Source organism: Triticum dicoccoides, chromosome 7A (genome assembly GCF_002162155.2).
Source record: "Triticum dicoccoides isolate Atlit2015 ecotype Zavitan chromosome 7A, WEW_v2.0, whole genome shotgun sequence".
Taxonomy (NCBI): domain Eukaryota; kingdom Viridiplantae; phylum Streptophyta; class Magnoliopsida; order Poales; family Poaceae; genus Triticum; species Triticum dicoccoides.
Window position 1 is genome coordinate 53865821 of NC_041392.1, and position 13561 is coordinate 53879381.

Sequence of the window (13561 nt, forward strand, 5' to 3'; positions counted from 1 at the left end):
AATAATTATCTCTTACAAATATAATCATACGGACTCATGGTCCACATAGTATTCTCCGTCTTCAGCGATCACGTGGTCAAGAAAGAATGCCACCAATTCCTCTTGAATTGCTCGCATGCGAGCGGTGCTAGGAGTTCATCCCGCTTCCGAAACATCTAATTTGAAGAAGGGGGTCAATATATATATATATATATATATATATATATATATATATATATATATATATATATATATATATATATATATATATGAATGAATGAAACTCAACACAAATGATGGTAATAAAATAAAATTGTGAATGTTGTTATTTACGTACTTCATATTGTTCGTCACTGTAGCCCCGCTCACAGGTCGTGTGGCGGATGGACTCGCAAACGTAGTATCCACAGAAATCATTCCCTTGTTCCTGCCACGACCACTTTACAAGAAATAGAGGTCAATCAAACTGATAAGCAAGAATGCCAAATCAATAGGAGATGCGCGGAACATGCTACTATAGTACTTACTTTCGGGTGTCTAAATTGCAGCTTCTTCGGGAGTCCTGGAGCTTTTTTGGAGAATTTTTTCCAAACCCTGCTAGACAAAGAAAACAATTACTTGATATATCAGGAAATGAACAAAGTTGCTGATATGGTGGATAATGATCGATTTAACTTACTTCTCGAGCATTTGAGTCATGTCCGCATAGTCCTGAGGATCTTTTCGTCTTGAGTCTAAGACGGTTACTAGTCCCTGCTCAAGCTTAATCTCTAGGAGATTATAGTGGTAACTGCACACGCATGCATAACTCATCAATTACATTACTATAACCTTGACTAATATATAAGGGAAACCGAATACGCACAAGACATTAACACTCACTTGAAGTTGTAAGGAAAAAGTATTATATCTTTGTTTTCATTTATTATCAACGATAGTAGCAAGTTGGCCTCGATAGCCACGGCATGAAATTTAACCTGAGTTGCATCTATGAGATATGTGTTAATGAACCCAGTATCACCGACTTGTCTTTTCTTCAATTCGGCGATCTTCAATCTGCATAATATAGTGAGGATGATTATAAATACATGCAATGAAAGAGCTGAGCTATATAGAGAGACTTAATGACAGAAGTAGTACTACTTACAGACAGTAGCAGGTGACCGTTGTTTTATCGAGGGCCAATTGATTGAAAAACTGAAAGAACTCCTCAAATGGAACAGGCAACAGTTCAATTCCAAGGAGGTCATGCTCCTTTTTAACTTTCACATACAAAGTACTCCTCCCCCCAGAGTCTCTGCAGATTTTCAAGTACCAATCATGCAATCTTCGCATCATCGTTGATAGAGATCTTTCATCTTTGACGAGAGGCTTCCCGTACTCGTATCTTTGTATCTGCACCTCCATGAAATCATAATGTACATCGTCGGGCAGGTAATCACCAAGATTGCTATAACCGGGCACCATCCTTGGATCATTAGCGATGTTGTCACTAGGCACCTTGAGCGGGGGGCACGATTGCTTCGCTTGTTCGCCGAGCTGGGCAATTTGTTTCCCAACTCGTCGTTCTTTCAGCCTTTGATCACTGACAGTACTTCCCGACCGCTCCGCTTCGGCAAATTCCTTTCCAATAATGCGCTCATAGTTTCCTTTCGGCGTAGACTTGGGTGGTTTTGTCAGGGCAGCCAGAGTGCGCTTTGCTTTCACCGGATCTACCTTCTCCTCCGGAGGTGGATGTTTCTTTGCTTTCACCCCTTCAAAGTAGTTCCTCACTTCTTCTCGTGCGATCTTGGTGTTCTCCTCCAGGGTCCTCTCGTATGATAACTTCTCTGGAGAGAAGGACCGAATCTGTATTTCCTCCCGTCTCTGGCTGTATTGCTAGACGCCGGCAGAGCAGACGGAGCGGTTGTCTTCTTTACTTGCTTACGAGGCGGAGGAGAAGGACTACGACACGCCGGAGCAGCCGGAGCGGCGGTAGGTCTCTTCCGCCCTTGCTGACGAGGCGGAGAAGGAGGAGGCTGGCTGCTTGGGCGCGTCGGCGCAAGCGGAGAAGGAGGCGGAGTGCCGCCACGCGCTGGAGAAGGAGCCGGTCGAGTGCCCTGATCGTCACTCACCGGAGGAGGAGGCGGTGGAGGAGGTGGGGTGCCCTGACTCGCCGGAGGAGGAGGCGGTGGAGGAGGCGGAGTGCCCTGACTTGCCGGAGGAGGAGGAGGAGGAGGAGGAGGCGGAGGCGTCCAATTCGGAAGGTTGATGAGCTCCTTCCGCCATAGGCATGGAGTCTTCAGAGCAGACCCCAACCTAGTCTCCCCTTCACCGGTAGGGTGGTCAAGCTGGAGGTCCTCAAATCCCTCCGTTATTTCATCCACCATCACCCTAGCATATCCTTCTAGAATCGACCGGCAGTGAAAAGTTGCGCCCGGGTTCAGTAGGATAAACAGAGCCAATAGCCGCCTTGACCTTCAAATTCATCCATTGCGTCATAAGGTGGCAATTTTGAGACACCGTGATAGCATCCACGGGATAGCTGGCAGGAGCCGTCAAGGCATGCTCCGGCTGAAGCAGCTCGGTGGAAGCCACGCTGCTTCTCCGCTGAGATGGCGGGGTAGCTTCGAGGGAAGCTTCGGCAGTACGTTTGCTGCGATTTGCTTCTCGTTCCTCTATCGCTTGTACCCTTGCTTGCAGCGCCTGCATTTAGGTCTGCTGCAATTTTTTCCTCCTCTCCTGGGATTTGTAACCGCCTGCGTCCGGAAACCCAACCTTCCACGGAATGGATCCTGGCGTGCCTCATTTCCGTCCAGGGTGCTCAGGATTTCCGAGGGCCATTGTGAGCTTGTCGTTCTCTCTATCTGGAAAGAACGTCCCTTGCTGCGCTGCTTCGATATGTTGGAAATATGCCCTAGAGGCAATAATAAAAGTATTATTATTATATTTCCTTGTTCATGATAATTGTCTTTTATTCATGCTATAACTGTATTATCCGGAAATCGTAATACACGTGTGAATACATAGACCACAATATGTCCCTAGTGAGCCTCTAGTTGACTAGCTCGTTGTGATCAACAGATAGTCATGGTTTCCTGACTATGGACATTGGATGTCGTTGATAACGGGATCACATCATTAGGAGAATGATGTGATGGACAAGACCCAATCCTAAGACTAGCACAAAAGATCGAGTAGTTCATTTGCTAGAGCTTTGTGAATGTCAAGTATCTCTTCCTTTGACCATGAGATCGTATAACTCCTGGATACCGTAGGAGTGCTTTGGGTGTATCAAACGTCACAACGTAACTGGGTGACTATAAAGGTGCACTACAGGTATCTCCGAAAGTATCTATTGTTTTATGCGGATCGAGACTGGGATTTGTCACTCCGTGTAAACGGAGAGGTATCTCTGGGCCCACTCGGTAGGACATCATCATATGCGCAATGTGACCAAGGATTTGATCACGGGATGATGTGTTACGGAACGAGTAAAGTGACTTGCCGGTAACGAGATTGAACAAGGTATTGGATACCAACGATCGAATCTCGGGCAAGTAACATACCGCTAGACAAAGGGAATTGTATACGGGATCGATTGAGTCCTTGACATCGTGGTTCGTCCGATGAGATCATCGTGGAACATGTGGGAGCCAACATGGGTATCCAGATCCCGCTGTTGGTTATTGACCGGAGAACGTCTCGGTCATGTCTGCATGTCTCCCGAACCCGTAGGGTCTACACACTTAAGGTTCGATGACGCTAGGGTTATAAAGGAAGCTTGTATGTGGTTACCGAATGTTGTTCGGAGTCCCAGATGAGATCCCGGACGTCACGAGGAGTTCCGGAATGGTCCGGAGGTAAAGATTTATATATAGGAAGTCCTGTTTCGGCCATCGGGACAAGTTTCGGGGTCATCGGTATTGTACCGGGACCACCGGAAGGGTCCCGGGGGCCCACCGGGTGGGGCCACCTGCCCCGGGGGGCCACATGGGCTGAAGTGGGAAGGGATCCAGCCCAAAGTGGGCTGGGGCGCCACTTCCCTCATGGCCCATGCGCCTAGGGTCAAAGGGGAACCCTAAGGAAGAGTCCTAGGAGGGGAAGGCACCTCCTAGGTGCCTTGGGGGGGAGGGAATCCTCCCTTGGCCGCCGCCCCTTTCCCATCTAGGGCTGGCCGCACCCCTTGGGGGTGGGAAACCCTAAAGGGGGCGCAGCCCTCCCCTCCCCCTATATATATTGAGGCATGGGGCTGCCCATAACACATGATTTTGATCTCTCGTTGGTGCAGCCCTGCCCCTCTCCCTCCTCCTCTTCTCCCATGGTGCTTGGCGAAGCCCTGCGGGATTGCCACGCTCCTCCACCACCACCACGCCGTTGTGCTGCTGTTGGATGGAGTCTTCCTCAACCTCTCCCTCTCTCCTTGCTGGATCAAGGCGTGGGAGACGTCACCGGGCTGTACGTGTGTTGAACGCGGAGGTGCCGTCCGTTCGGCACTTGATCATCGGTGATCTGAATCACGACGAGTACGACTCCATCAACCCCGTTCACTTGAACGCTTCCGCTTAGCGATCTACAAGGGTATGTAGATGCACTCTCCCTTTCTACTCGTTGCTGGTCTCTCCATAGATAGATCTTGGTGTTTCGTAGGAAAATTTTTGAATTTCTGCTACGTTCCCCAACAGTGGCATCATGAGCTAGGTCTATTGCGTAGATTCTATGCACGAGTAGAACACAAAGTAGTTGTGGGCGTTGATTTTGTTCAATATGCTTGCCGCTACTAGTCTTATCTTGATTCGGCGGCATCGTGGGATGAAGCGGCCCGGACCGACCTTACACGTACTCTTACGTGAGACTGGTTCCACCGACTGATATGCACTAGATGCATAAGGTGGCTAGCGGGTGTCTGTCTCTCCTACTTTAGTCGGATCGGATTCGATGAAAAGGGTCCTTATGAAGGGTAAATAGCAATTGGCATATCACGTTGTGGTCTTTGCGTAGGTAAGAAACGTTCTTGCTAGAAACCCATAGCAGCCACGTAAAACATGCAAACAACAATTAGAGGACGTCTAACTTGTTTTTGCAGGGTATGCTATGTGATATGATATGGCCAAAAGGATGTGATGAATGATATATGTAATGTATGAGATTGATCATGTTCTTGTAATAGGATTCACGACTTGCATGTCGATGAGTATGACAACCGGCAGGAGCCATAGGAGTTGTCTTTATTTTTTGTATGACCTGCGTGTCATTGAAGAACGCCATGTAAATTACTTTACTTTATTGCTAAACGCGTTAGCCATAGAAGTAGAAGTAGTCGTTGGCGTGACAACTTCATGAAGACACGATGATGGAGATCATGATGATGGAGATCATGGTGTCATGCCGGTGACAAGATGATCATGGAGCCCCGAAGATGAAGATCAAAGGAGCTATATGATATTGGCCATATCATGTCACTACTCTTATTTGATTGCATGTGATGTTTATCATGTTTATACATCTTATTTGCTTAGAACGACGGTAGTAAATAAGATGATCCCTCATAAAAATTTCAAGAAGTGTTCTCCCCTAACTGTGCACCGTTGCTACAGTTCGTCGTTTCGAAGCACCACGTGATGATCGGGTGTGATAGATTCTTACGTTCACATACAACGGGTGTAAGACAGTTTTACACAGCGAAAACACTTAGGGTTAACTTGACGAGCCTAGCATGTACAGACATGGCCTCGGAACACGGAGACCGAAAGGTCGAGCATGAGTCGTATAGTAGATACGATCAACATGAAGATGTTCACCGATGATGACTAGTCCGTCTCACGTGATGATCGGACACGGCCTAGTTGACTCGGATCATGTAATCACTTAGATGACCAGAGGGATGTCTATCTAAGTGGGAGTTCATAAGATGAACTTAATTATCTTGAACATAGTCAAAAGACTCTTTGCAAATTATGTCGTAGCTCGCGCTTTAGTTCTACTGTTTAGTTATGTTCCTAGAGAAAATATAGTTGAAAGTTGACAGTAGCGATTATGCGGACAGTAGAAAGCTTATGTCCTTAATGCACCGCTCAGTGTGCTGAACCCCAAACCTCGTTTGTGGATGTTTCGAACATCGAACATACACGTTTTGATAACTACGTGATAGTTCAGTTAAATGGTTTAAGTAGAGGCACCAAAGACGTTTTCGAAACGTCGCGGAACATATGAGATGTTTCGAGGGCTGAAATTGGGATTTCAGGCTCGTGCCCATGTCAAGAGGTATAAGACCTCCGACGATTTTCTTAGCCTGCAGACTAAGGAGAAAAGCTCAATTGTTGTGCTTGTGCTCAGATTGTCTGAATACAACAATCGCTTGAATCGAGTGGGAGTTGATCTTCCAGATGAAATAGTGATGGTTCTCCGAAGTCATTACCACCAAGCTGCTAGAGCTTCGTGATGAACTATAACATATCAGGGATAGATATGATGATCCTTGAAATATTCATGATGTTTGACACCGCGAAAGTAGAAATCAAGAAGGAGCATCAATTGTTGATGGTTGGTGAAACCACTAGTTTCAAGAAGGGCCAGGGAACAAAGGGATACTTCATGAAACGGCAATTCAGCTGCTGCTCAAGTGAAGAAACCCAAGGTTGAACCCAAACCCGAGACTAAGTGCTTCTGTAATAAGGGGAACAACCACTGGAGCAGCATTACCCTAGATACTTGGTAGATGAGAAGGCTGGCAAGGTCGATAGAAGTATATTGGATATACATTATGTTAATGTGTACTTTACTAGTACTCCTAGTAGCACCAGGGTATAAGATACCGGTTCGGTTGCTAAGTGTTAGTAACTCGAAATAAAAGCTACGGCATAAACGGAGACTAGCTAAAGGTGAGCTGACGATATGTGTTGGAAGTATTTCCAATGTTGATATGATCAAGCATCGCACGCTCCCTCTACCATCGAGATTTGGTGTTTGCGTTGAGCATAGACATGATTGGATTATGTCTATCGCAATACGGTTATTCATTTAAAGAGAATAATGGTTACTCTATTTATTTGAATAATACCTTCAATGGTCTTGCACCTAAAATGAATGGTTCATTGAAATCTCGATCGTAGTGATACACATGTTCATGCCAAAAGATAGTAATGATAGTACCACCTATTTGTGGCACTGCCACGTAAGTCATATCGGTATAAAATGCATGAAGAAGCTCCATGTTGATGGATCTTTGGACTCACTCATTTTTGAAAAGTTTGAGACATGCGAACCATGTCTATTGGTGTATATGCATGAAGAAACTCCATGCAAATGGACCGTTTTGACTCACTTGATTTTGAATCACTTGGGACATGCAAATCATACCACATGGGCAAGATGACTGAAAAGCCTCGGTTTCAGTAAAGATGGAACAAGATAGCAACTTGTTGGAAGTAACACATTTTGATGTGTGCAGTCCAATGAGTGCTGAGGCATGCAGTGAATATCGTTATGTTCTTACTTCACAGATGATTCGAGAAGATGTTGAGTATATTTACTTGATGAATCACGAGTCTGAATTATTGAAAGGTTCAAGTAATTTCAGTGTGAAGTTGAAAGATCGTCGTGACAAGAGGATAAAAGATCTATGATATGATCATAGAGATGAATATCTGAGTTACGAGTTTTGGCACACAATTAAGACATTGTGGAAATTGTTTCGCAATTAATACCGCCTGGAACACCATAATGTGATGGTGTGTCCGAACATCATAGTTGCACCCTATTGGATATGGTGCGTACCATGATGTCTCTTATCAAATTACCACTATCGTTCATGGGTTAGGCATTAGAGACAACCACATTCACTTTAAATAGGGCACCACGTAATTCCGTTGAGATGACACCGTATGAATTATGGTTTAGAGAAACCTAAGTTGTCGTTTCTTGAAAGTTTGGGGCTGCGACGCTTATGTGGAAAAGTTTCAGGATTGATAAGCTCGAACCCAAAGCGGATAAATGCATCTTCATAGGACACCCAAAACAGTTGGGTATACCTCCTGCCTCAGATTCGAAAGCAATAAGGGATTGTTTTAGAATCGGGTCCTTTCTCGAGGAAAAGTTTCTCTCGAAAGAATTGAGTGGGAGGATGGAGGAAACTTGATGAGGTTATTGAACCGTCTCTTCAACTAGTGTGTGGCAGGGCACAGGAAGTTGTTCCTGTGGCACCTACACCAATTGAAGTGGAAGCTTATGATAGTGATCACGAAGCTTCGGATCAAGTCACTACCGAACCTCGTAGGACGACAAGGACACGTACTACTTCGGAGTGGTAAGGTGATCCTGTCTTGAAGGTCATGTTGCTAGACAACAATGAACCTACGAGCTATGGAGAAGCGATGGTGGGCCCGAATTCCGACAAATGGTTAGAAGCCATGAAATCCGAGATAGTATCCATATATCAGAACAAAGCATGAACTTTGATGGACTTGCCCGATGATCGGCAATCCATTGAGATAAATGGATCTTTTAAGAAGAAGACGGACGTGGATGGTAATGTCACCATCTATGAAGCTCGACTTGTGGCGAAGTGTTTTCCGACAAGTTCAAGGAGTTGACTACGATGAGATTTTCTCACTCGTAGCGATGCTTAAAGTCCGTCAGAATCATGTTAGCATTAGCTGCATTTACGAAATCTGGCAGATGGATGTCAAGACAAGTTTCCTTACTAGTTTTCGTAAGGAAAGGTTGTATGCAATACAATCAGAAAAGTTTTGTCGATCCTAAGGATGCTAAAAGGTATGCTAGCTCCAGCGATCCTTTTTTAAGGACTGGAGTAAGCATCTCGGAGTTGGAATGTACGCTTTGATGAGATGATCAAAGATTTTGGATTTATACAAAGTTTATAAGAAACTTGTATTTCCAAAGAAGTGAGTGGGAGCACTATAGAATTTCTGATGAGTATATGTTGTTGACATATTGTTGATTAGAAATGATGTAGAATTTCTAGAAAGCATATAGGGTTATTTGAAAGGTGTTTTCAATAGAAAACCTGGATCAAGCTACTTGAACATTGAGCATCAAGATCAATAAGATAGATCAAAATGCTTAATAATACTTTCAAATGAGCACATACCTTGACATGATCTTGAAGGTGTTCAAGATGGACCAGTCAAAGAAGGAGTTCTTGCCTGAGTTGTAAGGTATGAAGTTAAGACTTAAAGCTCGACCATGGCAGAATAGAGAGAAAGGACGAAGGTCGTCCCCTATGCTTTAGACGTAGGCTCTTCAGTATGCTATGCTGTGTACCGCACCTGAAGTGTGCCTTGCCATGAGACAGTCAAGGGGTACAAGAGTGATCCAAGAATGGCTCAAAGGACAGCGGTCAAAGTTATCCCTAGTAACTAGTGGACTAAGGAATTTTCTCGATTATGGAGGTGGTAAAAGAGTTCGTCGTAAAGGGTTACGTCGATGCAAGCTTGACACCTATCCAGATAGCTCTGAGTAGAGATACCGGATACATATAATGGAGCAACAATTTAGAATAGCTCCAAGTAGAACAGTTATTTGGATTAGCTCCAAATAAAGCGTGGTAGCTGCATCTAGGAGATGACATAGAGATTTGTAAAACACACACGAATCTGAAAGGTTCAGACCTGTTGACTAAAACCTCTCTCACAAGCAACATGATCAAACATAAAACTCATTGAGTGTTAATCACATAGTGATGTGAACTAGACTACTGACTCTAGTAAACTCTTGGGTATTAGTCACATGGCGATGTGACCTGTGAGTGTTAATCACATGGCGATGTGAACTAGATTATTGACTCTAGTGCAAGTGGGAGACTGTTGGAAATATGCCCTAGAGGCAATAATAAAAGTATTATTATTATATTTCCTTGTTCATGATAATTGTCTTTTATTCATGCTATAACTGTATTATCCGGAAATCGTAATACACGTGTGAATACATAGACCACAATATGTCCCTAGTGAGCCTCTAGTTGACTAGCTCGTTGTGATCAACAGATAGTCATGGTTTCCTGGCTATGGGCATTGGATGTCGTTGATAACGGGATCACATCATTGGGAGAATGATGTGATGGACAAGTCCCAATCCTAAGACTAGCACAAAAGATCGTGTAGTTCATTTGCTAGAGCTTTGCCAATGTCAAGTATCTCTTCCTTCGACCATGAGAGCGTGTAACTCCTGGATACCGTAGGAGTGCTTTGGGTGTATCAAACGTCACAACGTAACTGGGTGACTATAAAGGTGCACTACAGGTATCTCCGAAAGTATCTATTGTTTTATGCGGATCGAGACTGGGATTTGTCACTCCGTGTAAATGGAGAGGTATCTCTGGGCCCACTCGGTAGGACATCATCATATGCGCAATGTGACCAAGGAGTTGATCATGGGATGATGTGTTACGGAACGAGTAAAGTGACTTGCCGGTAACGAGATTGAACAAGGTATTGGATACCGACGATCGAATCTCGGGCAAGTAACATACCGATAGACAAAGGGAATTGAATACGGGATTGATTAAGTCCTTGACATCGTGGTTCATCCGATGAGATCATCGTGGAACATGTGGGAGCCAACATGGGTATCCAGATCCCGCTGTTGGTTATTGACCGGAGAACGTCTCGGTCATGTCTGCATGTCTCCCGAACCCGTAGGGTCTACACACTTAAGGTTCGATGACGCTAGGGTTATAAAGGAAGCTTGTATGTGGTTACCGAATGTTGTTCGGAGTCCCGGATGAGATCCCGGACGTCACGAGGAGTTCCGGAATGGTCCGGAGGTAAAGATATATATATATATAGGAAGTCCTGTTTCGGCCATCGGGACAAATTTCGGGGTCATCGGTATTGTACCGGGACCACCGGAAGGGTCCCAGGGGCCCACCGGGTGGGGCCACCTGCTCCGGGGGGCCACATGGGCTGTAGGGGGTGCGCCTTGGCCTACATGGGCCAAGGGCACCAGCCCCAAGAGGCCCATGCGCAAGGAAACTTGGAGAGGGAAGAGTCCTAAAGGGGGAAGGCACCTCCGAGGTGCCTTGGGGAGGATGGACTCCTCCCCATCCTTAGCCGCACCCCTTCCTTGGAGGAGGGGGCAAGGCTGCGCCCTCCCCCTCTCCCTTGGCCCTATATATAGTGGGGAAAAGGAGGAGCAATCAGACCTAAGGCCTTTGGTTGCCTCCCTCTCCCTCCCGTGACACATCTCCTCTCCCGTAGGTGCTCGGCGAAGCCCTGCGGGATTGCCACGCTCCTCCACCACCACCACCACGCCGTTGTGCTGCTGTTGGATGGAGTCTTCCTCAACCTCTCCCTCTCTCCTTGCTGGATCAAGGCGTGGGAGACGTCACCGGGCTGTACGTGTGTTGAACGCGGAGGTGCCGTCCGTTCGGCACTTGATCATCGGTGATCTGAATCACGACGAGTACGACTCCATCAACCCCGTTCACTTGAACGCTTCCGCTTAGCGATCTACAAGGGTATGTAGATGCACTCTCCCTTTCTACTCGTTGCTGGTCTCTCCATAGATAGATCTTGGTGTTTCGTAGGAAAATTTTTGAATTTCTGCTACGTTCCCCAACACGATATACTGCTGAAGCTTCCTGACTGGTATGTCCATTTGATCGTTCGTCCAAATGCACTTCCCTATTACAGGGTCCAAGGTTCCGCCAGCCCCGAAGAACCAAGTCCGGCAACGGTCTGGCCAGTTAATTGTCTCTGGTTCGATCCCTTTATCAACCAGATCATTCTCAGTCTTGGCCCACTTAGGCCGGGCTACGAGGTAGCCACCTGACCCCGTGCGATGGTGATGCTTCTTCTTCGCAGCATTTTGCTTGTTTGTCGCCGACATCTTCTTACTTTTTTCCGATATCTTGTGGGCCACAAATGCGGGCCAGTGATATCTGATCTTCTCATATCTGCCCTTGAATTTTGGTGTCTCTTTATTTTCGACAAACTTATTCAGCTCTTTCTTCCACCTCCTGAATAGTTTTGCCATCCTCTTAAGAGCAAAAGACTTGATTAATTGCTCTTTAACTGGCTTCTCTGGATCATCCCCTGGCGGTAGGGTGAAATTTGACTTCAGCTCAGTCCAAAGATCATTTTTCTGCATATCATTGACATAAGACACCTCAGGGTCTTCTGTAGCCAGCTTTAACCATTGCTGGATGCTGATCGGGATCTTGTCCCTAACCAAAACCCCGCACTGAGCAACAAATGCGCTCTTTGTCCGGAGGGGTTCAATCGGTTGGCCGTCGGGCGCGATTGCTATGATCTCAAACTTTTCATCCGAGCTCAACTTTTTCTTCGGGCCTCGTCTCTTTACCGAAGTTGTGCTCGATCCGGAGGGCTAGAAAAAAAACAAATACTTAATTAATATGTGTACATACCAAAACAATGAATGCATCAATTAGCTAGTCAGCAGAAGCTTAACTAATATATATACCTGGCCGGACTCGGTTCGGTCACCGGAGACGTCATCACGGTCTCCTTCTTGCACCGGCATTGGGTCACCGGAGCCGTCCTCACGGTCTCCTTCTTGCACCGGCATTAGGTCACCGGAGCCATCATAATCATAGCCAGCTGCTTCCAGACCATCGGTGTTGTTGAGAAACAAAGAGACGACGGCATCACTTCCTCGTGCGATTATGTCCCCCAACAACTCTTCTTGTACTTTGTCTCGGTCGGTGTCCATAGTTTCTACAAATATTGACAACATGGCAATTATTATTCAAACATGACAGATGGATATATTAGTGGCAAACGTAGAACTAATATTAATTAGTGGCCTCGACGCTGCTTCTCTATGGTTTGGGGTGGCCTCGACGCTGCTTCTCTAGGGTTTGGGGTGGCCTCAACAACGCTTCAAGGATAAAAAAAGAAGAGGAAGAAGAAGAAAAAAAGAGGAGAAGAAAGAATAGAGGAGCCTCTTCTTTTTTTTATCCTCTTCTTCCTCTCATGTTCGATGACCCTCGACCCCTCGGCGACCCTAGACCCCCTCTCGACCCCCTCATGTCGAAGTTATCGGGTAGGGGGTATATCGACAACGACATACCCGATCCATACATACATACATACATATCACATGCATCCATACATATATGAACAAAATTAATATCTACTAATTAACAACCTAAATAAAAAACTAATACATATAGGAAGAAGAAGAAAAAAGAAGAGAAGAAAGAATAGAGGAGAAGACTTCCTCTTCTTCCTCTCCTCTTCTTCTCCCTCTTCTTCCCCTTCTTCCTCGCCTCTCTCATGATTGTCCGACTTTCTCGACCCCCCCCACGTGTCGAAGAAAAAAAAGAAGAAAAAAAGAGGAGAAGAAGAAAGGAATAGAGGAGAAAAGAGAAAATAGAATATATATTCTATTTTTCTCTTCTTCTCCTCTATTCCTTTCTTCTATTTTCTCTTTTCTCCTCTATTCCTTTCTTCTTCTCCTCTTCTTTTTCTTCTTTTTTCTTCTTCTTATTTATTTCTCCTCATCTTCCTCTCCCCTCTTCTTCTCCTTTCTTCCTCTTCTTATTTCCTTTTTCCTCTCATTCTTTTTCTTCTTCTTCCTTCTTAAAAATACATGAAGTAGTATTGCCTAATTCATTGTTCAT